Here is a 12,748-nt window from a genome sequence, read left to right on the forward strand (position 1 = left end):
TATAGGGATGATTGCTAATACTGTTCAGTGCTATACATAGGACATAGCACTGATCAGCATTATCGACAATCTTCTGCTCTGGTCTGCTCAATCTCAGACCAGAGCAAAAGACCCCTGGAGATAGCCAAAGGCTGGTGGGGGGACCTCCAGTCGCCAGTTTAGTTAATCGGATCCCCGCGGCAGCGTTGTGGGCGATCCAATCATCCATTTTAAGTACCGCACTGCTGCAGATGCTGTGATCTGTATTCATCACGGCATCTGAAAGGTTAATGGTGGACATCAGAGCGATCGCTCATGTTCGCCATTACCGATTACTGATAGCAGCCAGGACCTGCTCCGCATGACGCAAATGTATGACATGGTGTGTCAAGTACCACCGCACCATGACATACCTTTATGTCCATTGTCGTAAAGGGGTTAATGAAAAAAAAAAAGAACCTGTGAATCCCAAAGTTCCCATCTTGTCTTCTTAAGATCAACACCTGCTGCCATTTATTCTCCTTGAACTCTGGATTTTTACTCAATAGCCTTTATTTACCAAGAGTGTAGCTTTCTTTGTGGGTTTTTGTTTCCGACATGTATTTACTATTGTATCTTGTATTTGGTGATTTTCTCTACGTTTTGGTCTTTTTACACCTGCTCTGAGCTGTTGGGTTTTAAAGAGCTCAAATCCACTACATTTTATGTGGGAACATTTGAAGGGTTCTTTCGAAAATGTAGGGTATTTTTTTGTGTGACACGCCCCTTTTCCCTGATGACCAAGCCCCTTTGTAGGGTTTTATGAGTAAAGTAGAGAGTTAGCAGGGATTTTTATTTGGAAATTAAGTCACTTGACACGTGACAAAAAAAGGCCTACAAAATCTACTCGGAAAAGCCTTAGTAAATGAGGCCCAATATGTTTAATAAAAGACATAAGATGTACAATTATTTGTGTGTAAATGTGACTTATAAAACTAGATGTGTAGCTCTTATCTGTACACAAACCTCTGTCCCTGCCTACTTGCAGCACTCATCTTTATAAGGGAAACCCCAACCTCAGAGACAGTTCCTGCCTAGGCTGAGTACAAGGGAATATTAGAGTTAACAGTTGGGAAAGGGAGAGTCTAACTAACTGCTGGATCAGTAATGAGGTCATGAAGTAACAGGATCTGTAAGAAGCATTGTCTAAACACAGTCCAAGGATCAGTAAACCAGGAGGTCGTATATTAGCAGAATATGGTAGCAGCAGGAAGTTAAGCTAAGTTCTGGGTCAGATGCCAAAAGGGTCCATCAGTGTCTCCTCCGCCAAGGAGAGTAAACAGGGATTCCTATAAGAGGGTAATTATGAAAGCAAGGCAAATAAGTTTGTTCAAATAACCCAGACATTGAAAACAAGGGACACCAGAGCAGAGTGGGATTGGCTCGGCATCCCTGCTTACTGACTGGCTAGCCAGCCCGGCTGACAAGGATGACAGCTGTAGCACCAGGGCAATGCACACAGCTTCTCAGAGCTTTACGATAACAATTAGGAACAATTTTGTTACAAAATAATGACAAAATCCAGGTAACTCCTGAGGATTCACATATTTTCTTGTGACTGAATAAACCTGAGTGATAGAAGTCCTTGAAACTTGTGCAGCTCACAAATTGTATTTACGTGGAATCCAAGTTACAATTGACTTAATTCCTGCCCTATGCTTTTAAATCTCACTACAATTGACCTCACGCTGAGCTGAGTGCTTTTTAATGTATTTGCCACTCTGTTACGAGTCACTTGATAGCTTCTATGCCAGTAGCTTGGCTTCACTTTCCTTGTGACTTCTGCAACTTTATTTCAGAAAAAAAAAATTGTGAATGATTTTACGATATGTTGGACATTGTCTCCCAGTGTTTAAACATCTGTGAAAAGAATTTTGGATTTAACACATGAGAACTCAGTTTATCTAAGTTTCTGACCATAGGAACATTTCTCTGTGGACTGCCGCTGTTCCAATATTCACTTTTTCCAGTTATGGGGTGACTGGATCTGAAGTTGGACAGATATGTAAGCATTAGCTCACTCTTTGATGTCTGGATCCTGAATATTTATAGACTACAGTTTGAGGATTCTAGCCCTTGATTAAAACGGGGGCATTTCAGTGGATGTTTTTCAACACTTTATCTCAGGCTGGTGTCATTTTGGCATATTTGTATTCTAAGTGTAACTCCTGGACCCTCTACACTTCTACTGAACCTAGATCAACATACTGCTCTGTAGTATTATTAGTTTATTTCCATTGCACTGCAAGACCACTGTCTTGTGGTCCTTACACAGTTGCTATAATGTGGTCATATGAAAGTGGACTCATGCATGTAATAGTATGTGTACAATGTTTTTTAATTCAGTTTCACAAAGACAACAGATTTCAATTTGGAAAACAACAATATGTAACATGGCTTAATGTACATACAGTATTTTTGCCAGAGCCAGATACTGAAACGTTTTTTTTTCCCTAAAATGTTTATAAGCTCTGTGACCTCTCTAATCTATGCAACTTTCATTCTATAGAGGAGGCTAAGCTCCTATGGTTTTCTCTATCTACTATATTAGCACAGTGTCAGCCGTACCTCTGTCCTCCATCAGGCAAAACAGCGTTCCGCCTCCTCCCTCCTTTGTCATCCTAAAGTCTCTCATCCAAAACTCTGTCATCCGAAAGTCACTCATCCAAAACTCCGTCATCCCTCAGACGAAAAACCTTCCTGTCGTCTAGCACAGCCGAGTCAGTGTCGGCTCTCTGCTATACGGGTTCTGCTGTACATGCTATTCAATGTCGGCTCTGCTATACAGTGCTGTGCAGCCTTGGCTCTGCTATGCAGCAGGAAGTTGCATCTGAGGGAGAATCGTCTGAGGCATGATGGCGTTTTGGATGAGGAACTTTCGGATGAGGGAGTTGTGGCTGAAGGATTACAGCGATTGGTGGGAGGGAGGAGGCGGGACGCCGTTTCGCCTGACGGAGGACGGAGTTGAGGCTGATGACTGACAGCGATTGGCCCGAGGGAGGAGGTTGGACGCTGTTTTGCCTGACGGAGGATGGAGTTGTGGCTGACAACTGATGGCGACTGGTTCTGTCAGGGATGGTGAGCCATTAAAATGTGAGTGACCGCTGCTGCATATGCTGAGGGCCGGCACAAGGGATTCACACCAGACAGGATGTTGGTATAGTATCTCCCTTCTCAGCATACTCACTAAAGGAGCTGCCCAAGGAGTTCTGTTTAATTCAGGAAGTATATTTGGCTTTTACATTTTACAAAGCAGGAGGTTTAGTTATGACGTCAAAATCAGCATGTTACATTTTGATGGGTTATTTGAGCTTTATCTCTGTATAGATTAGCATATTTTAGGCATCTATTGCTTTCTCGGCCAAAGTTTACTCATGCAGCTCTTTTCACTCTGAGACTGGAAAAACCCCGATCCGTATCTTCCTCAAATATTTTGTCTTCTAACGTCTCATCTCATCTTCCAAGGTTTCAATCTTAGTCACGAGCAGATAGCAAGATCAGGAACATGACATCAGGAACATGGTGTAGCGTTTAAGAGTAGGTAACAAATATATTTTTTCAGCATTAGAAATGGCATATAAATATAGAAGTATTAATATTTATATTGATCGGCAGTCAGAATCATTTTAATCACCTTGACAGTCCGAGGGAGGAGGCGGGACACTGTTTTGCCGGAAGGAGGACAGAGTTGTGGCTGACGACTGATGGCGACTGTTCCGAGGGAGGCGGGACGCTGTTTTGCCTGACAGAGGACGGAGTTGCGGCTGACGACTGGCGGCGATTGGTCCGAGGGAGGAGGCGGGATGCCGTTTCACCTGACGGAGGACGGAGTTACGTCTGACAATGTCCTAAAATGGACACCATATATTAGCTATGATTTGGCCTAGTGGCCAGACTGAAAACTGCAAGATCACCAATTTTCTAAAAAAAATCTTAAAAAATAAAACTTGATTTAAGCAATAGGCAATTTTCTGATTAGGTGTAATAACTAGTGTATTTAAAGCTGAAGACCATTATTTTCATACCATCAATTTTCATACCATTTCAAATCATCAATTTCATACCATCAATACTGCTTATCCTAAAGTTGAGCTCTGCCTAAGCTAAACTGGTTCTGACTGAAATTATCACATTTATTTTTAGCAGTTTTTAATTATTTTAGTTCTAAAGTGTTAAATTGATTTTAATGAACCAACCCCAGATTCAGTCTGAACTTTGCAAAAAAAAATTCAGTTCAACAATAACTCGAATCTCAGGTGGTTCCTTATAGTTGAGCCTGCCTACATACACTGTACACTGTAATAGATTTTCAGGTCCGGGGTGCACTTCTCTTGATCCGTGAAATCTCTCCCCAAACACTACATAGCAAGTAGACAGCATTGGCTTTCTGCCAAGTGCCAGCTGCTACAATGTTTCCCAGGTAAAAACAGATTTTTTTTTTTTTGATTATGCACCAAAAAATGTCTGCTTCTGCCCTGGAAACCCTGTGGCAGTAAGCACAAAAGATGATAGAGAGGAGAGGCAAGTATGGTCTTTTTCTTTTTTTACTATATATTTTTTTCAGGAATAAGATCAGGACTTCTTCCGATCAAGAACTGAAGAAAGCAGTTCTTGATTGGAAATTAATATTGGGTAAGTATCATAGAATAATCCAGTACCAATATCAAGTATTATTAAGGTCTATTACAAAACAGCACAATGCTGGGTGTTGTAGTCTTTTAACCCCTTAAGGACCAAGGGCGTACAGGTACGCCTTTGCTCCCTGGTACTTAAGGACCAAGGGCGTACCTGTACGCCCGTGGGAATTTCGGTCCCCGCCGCGCGCCGGGCGGGGATCGCGCCGGGGTGACTGCTGATATCTATCAGCAGGCACCCCGCGCAAATGCCCAGGGGGGTCATTAGACCCCCCCATGTCGGCGATCGGCGCAAATCGCAAGTGAATTCACACTTGCGATTTGCGCCGATTCCGGGTCATGCGGGTCTATGGTGACCCGGTGACCCGGAATAGAAGTGGGATCGCGGGTGTCCTAGACACCCACGATCCCCCTGTAGCGATAGGAGTGAGGTGGCAGGGTTGCCACCCCTCCTATCTCTGCTATTGGTGGTCTAAACGCGACCACCAATAGCAGATCGGGGGCGGAGGGGTTTACTTTCGGTTTCCCCGTCCTGCCCTCCCACAATAGGCGGGGCAGGACGGGGAAACCGACAGGGACCGGCGCCGAAGATACACTTACCCATCGGCGACGGCAGCGGCGACGATCAGCGGCGGCAGCGGGCGACGATCGGCGGAAGAAGAGGACGGCGACGCAGCTCCCTGGATCCAACGGAAGCCGGTGAGTTACTTAGCAACATCTGGAGGGCTACAGTCTGAGACCACTATAGTGGTCTCTAAACTGTAACCCTCCAGATGTTGCAAAACTACAACTCCCAGCATGCCCAGAGAGCTATTTAGGCTTGCTGGGAGTTGCAGTTTTGCAACAGCTGGAGGTCTACAGTTTGAGACCACTGCAAAGTGATCTCTATACTGTGCACCTCCAGATCTTGCAAAACTACAACTCCCAGCATGCCCAGACAGCAGTTTGCTGTCTGGGCATGCTGGGAGTTGTAGTTTTGCAACATCTGGAGGTCCACAGTTTGGAGACCACTATGCAGTGGTCTCTAAACTATAGCTCTACAGATGTTGCAAAACTGCAACTCCCAGCAAGCCTAAACAGCAAACAGCTGTCTCTGCATGCTGGGAGTTGTAGTTGCGATCCCTCCAGCTGTTGCATAACTACATCTCCCAGCATGCCTTTCGGCGATCAGTACATGCTGGGAGTTGAAGTTTTGCAACAGCTGGAGGCACACTGGTTGGAAAATACTGAGTTAGGTAACAGAACCTAACTGAAGGTTTTCCAACCAGTGTGCCTCCAGCTGTTGCAAAAGTACAACTCCCAGCATGCACGGTCTGTCAGTACATGCTAGGAGTTGTAGTTTTGAAACAGCTGGAGGTTTGCCCCCCCCATGTGAACGTACAGGGTACATTCACACTGGCGGGTTTACAGTAAGTTTTCTGCTTCAAGTTTGGGCTGTGGCAAATTTTTCACCGCAGCGCAAACTCCTAGCGGTAAATTCACTGTAAACAGTGTGAATGTACCCTAAAAACACTACACTACACTAACACCTAATAAAGGGTAAAACACTACATATACACCCCCTTACACTGTCCCCCTAATAAAAAATAAAAAAACGTATTGTACGGCAGTGTTTCCAAAACAGAGCCTCCAGCTGTTGCAAAACAACAACTCCCAGCATTTACGGACAGCCACTGACTGTCCAGGCATGCTGGGAGTTTAGCAACAGCTGGAGGCACCCTGTTTGGGAATCACTGGCGTAGAATACCCCTATGTCCACCCCTGTGCAATCCCTAATTTAGTCCTCAAATGCGCATGGCGCTCTCTCACTTCGGAGCCCTGTCGTATTTCAAGGAAACAGTTTAGTGCCACATATGGGGTATCTCCAAACTCGGGAGAAATTGTGTTACTAATTTTGGGGGCTTTTTTTCCTTTTACCCCTTATGAAAAAGAAAAGTTGGGGTCTACACCAGCCTGTTAGTGTAAAAAAAAAATTTTTTTTACACTAACATGCTGGTGTTGTCCTTTACTTTTTATTTTCACGGGAGGTAAAAGGAAAAAAAGACCCCCAAAATTTGTAACGCAATTTCTCCTGAGTACGGAGATACCCCATATGTGGGCGTAAAATGCTCTGCGGGCGCATAACAAGGCTCAGGAGTGAGAGCGCACTATGTACATTTGAGGCCTAAATTGGTGATTTGCACAGGGGTGGCTGATTTTACAGTGGTTCTGACATAAACACAAAACAATAAATACAGACATGTGACCCCATTTTGGAAACGACACCCCTCACGGAACGTAAGGAGGGGTATAGTGAGCCTGAACACCCCACAGGTGTTTGACAAATTTTCATTAAAGTTGGATGGGAAAGTGAAAAAAAAAATAATTTTCACTAAAATGCTGGTGTCACCCTAAATTTTTCATTTTCACAAGGGAAAATAAAAAAAAGCCCCCCAAAATTTGTAACCCAATTTCTTCTGAGTAAGAGCATACCCCATATGTGAATGTAAAGTGCTCTATGGGTGCACTACAATGCTCAGAAGAGAAGTAGCGCCATTGGGATTTTGAAGAGAAAATTTGTCCGGAATTGAAGGCCACTTGTGTTTACAAAGCCCCCATGGTACCAGAACAATGGACCCCCCATATGTGACCCCATTTTGGAAACTACACCCCTCATGTAATGTAATAAGGGGTACAGTGAGCATTTACGCCCCACAGGTGTCTGACAGATTTTTGGAACAGTGATCCGTGAAAATGAAAAATGTAATTTTCCATTTGCACAGCCCACTGTCCCAAAGATCTGTCAAACGCCAGTGGGGTGTAAATGCTCACTGCACCACTTATTAAATTCTGTGAGGGGTGAAGTTTCCAAAATGGGGTCACATGTGGGGGGGTCCACTGTTCTGGCACCACGGGGGGCTTTGTAAATGCACATGGCCCCTGACTACCATTCCAAACGAATTCTCTTTCCAAAAGCTCAATGGAGCGCCTCCTCTTCTGAGCATTGTAGTTCGCACGTAGTGCACTTCAGGTCCACATATGGGGTACCTCCATACTCAGAAGAGATGGGGTTACAAATTTTGGGGGGTATTTTCTGCTATTAACCCTTGCAAAAATGTGAAATTTGGGGGGAAACACACATTTTAGTGAAAAAAAAATATATATTTTTTTACATATGCAAAAGTCGTGAAACCCGTGTGGGGTATTAAGGCTCACTTTATTCCTTGTTACGTTCCTCAAGGGGTCTAGTTTCCAAAATGGTATGCCATGTGGTTTTTTTTTGCTGTTCTGGCACCATAGGGGCTTCCTAAATGCGACATGCCCCCCGAGCAAAATTTTCTCTCAAAAAGTCAAATATCACTCCTTCTCTTCGGAGCATTGTAGTTCGCCCGTAATGCACTTCATGCCAACTTATGGGGTACCTCCATACTCAGAAGAGATGGGGTTACATATTTTGGGGGGTATTTTCTGCTATTAACCCTTGAAAAAATGTGAAATTTGGGGGGAAACACACATTTTAGTGAAAAAAAAAATATTTTTTTTACATATGCAAAAGTTGTGAAACACCTGTGGGGTATTAAGGCTCACTTTATTCCTTGTTACGTTCCCCAAGGGGTCTAGTTTCCAAAATGGTATGCCATGTGGGTTATTTTTGCTGTTCTGGCACCATAGGGGCTTCCTAAATGCAACATGCCCCCCAAAAACCATTTCTGAAAAACGTACTCTCCAAAATCCCCTTGTCGCTCCTTCGCTTCTGAGCCCTCTACTGCGCCCGTCGAACACTTTACATAGACATATGAGGTATGTGCTTACTCGAGAGAAATTGGGCTACAAATATAAGTATACATTTTCTCCTTTTACCCCTTGTAAAAATTCAAAAATTGGGTTTACAAGAACATGCGAGTGTAAAAAATAAAGATTGTGAATTTTCTCCTTCAGTTTGCTGCTATTCCTGTGAAACACCTAAAGGGTTAAAACACTTACTGATAGTCATTTTGAATACTTTGGGGGGTGTAGTTTTTATAATGGGGTCATTTGTGGGGTATTTCTAATGGGAAGACCCTTCAAATCCACTTCAAACCTGAACTGGTCTCTGAAAAAAAGCAAGGTTCAAAATTTGGTGAAAAATTGGAAAATTGCTGCTGAACTTTGAAGCCCTCTGGTGTCTTCCAAAAGTAAAAACACGTCAATTTTATGATGCAAACATAAAGTAGACATATTGGAAATGTGAATAAAATAAAAAAATATTTTGAATATCCATTTTCCTTACAAGCAGAGAGCTTCAAAGTTAGAAAAATGCAAAATTTTCAAATTTTTCATCAAATTTTGGGATTTTTCACCAAGAAAGGATGCAAGTTACCACAAAATTTTACCACTATGTTAAAATAGAATATGTCACGAAAAAACAATCTCGGAATCAGATTGATAACTAAAAGCATTCCAGAGTTATTAATGTTTAAAGTGACAGTGGTCAGATGTGCAAAAAACGCTCTGGTCCTAAGGTGTAAAATGGCCTGGTCCTTAAGGGGTTAAGGGAGTGCTTAGCTTTAACCGAACCTCACTCCTGGTCCCATTCAAAGCATAGTAATGAAGAAGTGTCATTCTTAGTGTGGTTAAATCAATGCGGCTTTATTCACCCATTGGCCCTGGTCTACTATTGTAAATCTAACCTGCTTTTGTCAGTTTGTGCACCAAAATGTGGAGTTTGCCACAGAATTTGTGGTAAAATGAGCCACAATAAGACTACAAACCTGTTGAACACAAAAAGGGGTGTGTTCTCACAACCCAAACTATTTACTATTGAATTCACACAAAAGCACAAAAAAAATGCTGCTCAGAACCTTCCCGATCTATGCCCCCCCCCCCATAGTAAATATAGAGAAATCATGCAAGTCTAATATAACATTTCCCACAAAAAAAAAACCACTAAGTAAATCAGGGCCAACCATGTACAAAGTGCGACAAGTTAAAGAGGATCTCATTGTATGAAAACAAGGAAACATTGCGTTTTGTTCATGATGGGTGAATAAAGCAGCATGAATTTCACTGTAATTGGAGTGCGACTTCTTTAATACTACATTTAACTATGATAAAGTGATAGTGATTGTTACCTATAAATTTTAGCTTCATAGATTAAAGGGGTATTCTGGCACAATTTTTTTTTATTTTGTTGGAGTTCCCGCTGTTGCTCCTTAGGGGCCCCCGCTGCTCGTCTGCTCTCCTGATTTACAAAGAGAGGTTAGAACAGGATCTACAAGCTCAGCCAATCATTGACCACAGTAGTGTCCTATCTCAGTCAGTGATTGGCTAAGTGGGCAGGTCCTGCTCCAATCTCTTGTTTCCGAAGCAGAGGAAAGAGCGGAGGGAGCCACAATGGGAGTGGTAGGTAAATGGGCTAGGTAAGGTTTTTTTTTTTTTTTTTTTTATAATAGCAGCAGCAATATGTACATTTTTTGTCCCCGTATACCTTCATAAACCATTACAATAGGTGATTTAGGTCCTTCACCATATATAGCATTGGCCTGGAATATTCCTAAGACTTAAAAACTGAGATGTCATATATCTGTGGTAGGTCTGCTATGTTTATTTATTCATTGTTCATGTTTTTAGTTTTGCATTTGCTACAAAAATAGTTATACTTTAAGACAAAGAGTGGATATGGAGTGAGCTGATCTGATGATTCCAATGATTGTCCGAAATGTTTTAGATACACTCGCTTTTCCAGTTGCTGCCATGGTTACATAGAAATACATGTTTAGCCTTGCCCCTTTTCAGAATAATATCTCTTGATAAGGTAGAAGTTCATTATTTTGTGGAATGTTGTTATGAAATTATCTCCCTGGCAACATCACTTCTACATGTTCTGTCCTTTACTGCCCTCTCATGTCTGAATGTGTTTTACATTATTGTTTCCAATATTCTACATTCCTTTTTAACTTCTCATTGTTTAGTCATCCTGAAGCTTGTTGTATAGTAAACGTCATCTCTATTCTTTGGGTGTAGCTTTGTTTCTTTAAAAAATAGCATTAATGCAACCTACACAAATTCATGTTTCTTTATTATGTTTATGCTCTGTATTTAAGATGTATATATAAATCTATGTTGTCTTGTTCATAGTACCAATTTAAAATATTATTAAAAAATACATAATCGCAAGGCTATCCACGACAATATCTAATGTAGCAGAATTCAGATCAGTACTCAACTGATACAGTCTGCCTCTACCAGGCTTCATCATAAGATAATCGATCCGAGGCAGGTAAGGGGACCCTCCACTGACATTTTATCTAATCAGACTCCCACAATTACATTGTGGGGGTTAGATGAGACCACCGAGGTAACCTGCATCTTCCATTATACCATTAGATGATGTAATCGACATTGACCATGATGTCTAAAGGGTTAATGGGATCGCAGCTGGTCAACATTATCAATGAGGTCACGGCTACTGATAGTAGAGCTGTCCCTCACCACCTGTTAAAGGGGTACTCCGGTGCTTAGACATCTTATCCCCTATCCAAACGATAGGGGATAAAATGCCTGATCGCGGGAGTAGACATTTGTAATCAGGCGACCACAGGGCGGGCGGCATGTGACGCTCCGCCCTTCAATGCAAGCCTATGGGAGGGGGCGTGGCAGCTGTCACGCCCCCACCCATAGGCTTGCATTGAGGGGCGGAGCGTGACGTCACACGGGGGCGGAGGAGTCAGCCCTGTGGTCGCCGGTAATCAGACCCGGAGCGAACACGCTCCGGGTACTGAATACAAACGGGGTGCTGCGTGCAAGATCACGGAGGTCCCCAGTGGCGGGACTCCCTCGATCAGGCATCTTATCCCCTATCCTTTGGTAAGATCATAAGATGTCTAAGCACCAGAGTACCCCTTTAAGCGAGCAAAGCTCCTGCACTCGCTTCGTAGGGGAGGGCAGCTGAATGATTTCTTTTAATCTACTTTATTTGTGTATATATGTACATCTCTCTGATGCAGCTTGTCATCTCATAAGGCTCTAGTACTGTTGGTGATCACCCAAGTGAACTCAACTAACACTGCAGTTTTTATTCGTTTTTATATTCAAAGTGTTTTTTGAGAAATATTGGCATGAGGCAAAAGTGATTTAAAGAGCACCTATTATGAACTAAACTTTCCCTGATTATTTTACCTGAAAACAGCAGTTAAATACCTTATATCCTGGTATTTTCGCCTGTGCGGAGGTAGGTGTGTGGCTGCATGGCAGGAGGACTTTATGGTGTCTCATTCATTTCTCCCTTGGCTACTCTCTGTTTATTGTACTCTTTCCCATTTAGGACATTCTTTGATGTGTCACTGTTACATTATTTGTTACACATATGTTTATAGACATTTTTCAATAATATCCAGTAACCTCTTCCATGTTTACATTTGTACTTTCTATGGTACACCAGTTATTCCCAGTACTCCATGTAGGGCTACACCACTTGCCTGCTCCCATCTTCTGTGACTGCTATTGTAGTGCCTTATTTTATCCTCTTTTTATTTTTATTGTATGTATTTTTTGCATATGTGTTAATAAAAGTAATTTTACATGATCTGGTTCTATTTTGTTGGTAGTGTTATGTTATAGCGGACCAGCCATGGTTTCTTTACTTAGTTGCTGTGTATGTATGAATTATGTGCCATAATAACCCTGTGGCAGGAACTGGGGGAGGCAACATACCCACCCCTATGCTCACCTAATGATTGATGTAACATTATGCTCCAGAGCCCCCCCAGCAAAATTGACTTACTGACATTACAATACACTGTGCACAGGACACAGCAAGGAAGCACTCTGGATGCAGCAGTCCTGTGTACAGGAACATTTGACACACCAGGGAGTATAGAAGCTGAGAAGTAAGCTGGGTGGCCTTTTTTTTTTTTTTTCTTTTGTCAATTGTACCGCAATTGTGCAAATATAAAAAAAATTGCTGCAAACAGCTAAAATTCATTTAAAATGTGTGAAAAATGTAGTAAAAATTCATTTCTCAATAATATCCAGTGACCTCTTCCATGTTTACATTTGTACTTCCTATGGTACACCAGTTATTCCCTGTACTCCATGTAGGGCTACACCACTTGCCTGCTCCCATCTTCTGTGACTGC

The sequence above is a fragment of the Hyla sarda genome, chromosome 2 (assembly GCF_029499605.1).
Source record: "Hyla sarda isolate aHylSar1 chromosome 2, aHylSar1.hap1, whole genome shotgun sequence".
NCBI classification, from domain to species: domain Eukaryota; kingdom Metazoa; phylum Chordata; class Amphibia; order Anura; family Hylidae; genus Hyla; species Hyla sarda.